The sequence below is a fragment of the Gekko japonicus genome, unplaced genomic scaffold (genome assembly GCF_001447785.1).
Source record: "Gekko japonicus isolate JY-2015 unplaced genomic scaffold, Gekko_japonicus_V1.1 scaffold929, whole genome shotgun sequence".
Lineage (NCBI taxonomy): Eukaryota > Metazoa > Chordata > Lepidosauria > Squamata > Gekkonidae > Gekko > Gekko japonicus.
In genome coordinates this window covers 409,469-410,436 of record NW_015170918.1, presented here as the reverse complement: position 1 = coordinate 410,436, position 968 = coordinate 409,469, and the positions used below count along the sequence as shown (strand labels likewise).

Here is a 968-nt window from a genome sequence, read left to right as displayed (position 1 = left end):
GGCAGCGGCGAGGCCCGGCTTCCTCCCCCCCCCGTCGCCTGCCAGCCCGCCGGCTGGCTCCGAGGCGGCGGCAGCGGCGTTGCAGAGCGTCTCCTGCGCATGCGCAGGAGACGCTCTTGCACTTTCGGGGGGATTTAAACATCCCCCCGAAATTTTGTAAAACTTTTTGTATTTTTGTGCACACGTGGGGACTGGCCCACGTGTGCACAAACCTCCCCCGGCCCCCCAGCTGCCCCCTCCGTGCTGATTTAAGTATCCGCACGGAGGGGGCAAGTTGGCTATTAGATATATAGATATAAAAACCTAGTAGGGACCCAAATGAAGCCTCATAAAATGTACAAAATTACGAAATGCACACAAAAGAGAACAGTGTCTGACCTGCCGTGCTTCTTCAGAGGTCAAATAGTGCAAAAGATAACAAGCAACAGAGTCCCCGTGTCACACGTAAGGCAATGAACAATAAATAAAAAAATAAATAGAATAGGATCAAAATTGGAATGTTCCGATATGGAACTGAATGACACACCAAAAAGTTTCTATTTGGGGGCACAAATAGATCAGGCCTTATGTCAGAAGTTGTTGTATGGACTGGAAATATGATGTGCCTTCCAGTTTAGGTCCTAAGAGTGCAAATAGAATTGCCTTGTCAGGGACAATGGGGTCTTAAAGGTGCCAGTGGACTCGACCTTTGTTCTGCTGCTTCAAACCAACCAAACCAACCCACTTGAATCTACCTTCCTCATTGAGTTCACCTAAGAGACTGGCTCCTTCGGTAGCTATTTGGAAAGAGAGGGAGACTCAAGTCAAGATTGGTGTGAAGGCAGAGGTCATTTCGGGGGGGATCGCGGGGGATCGCAGTTCCCCCGGGTGAGGTATGGGGGGCGGGGCACATGATGAAGCCCCGCCCCCTGCTTCCGGCCGCCCCGCTTCTGGCCCTCATTCAGCCAGGAGGAGAGGGAGGGTAAGTT

The 968-nt window shown here is 51.8% G+C and overlaps 1 protein-coding gene across 1 annotated transcript in view; it reads left to right on the top strand.

Annotated features, from left to right (window-relative positions):
• MDGA2 (MAM domain containing glycosylphosphatidylinositol anchor 2) overlaps positions 1–968 on the top strand; it is a 407,262-nt gene that overhangs the window by 160,311 nt on the left and 245,983 nt on the right. The gene's annotated exons all lie outside the window — the stretch shown is intronic.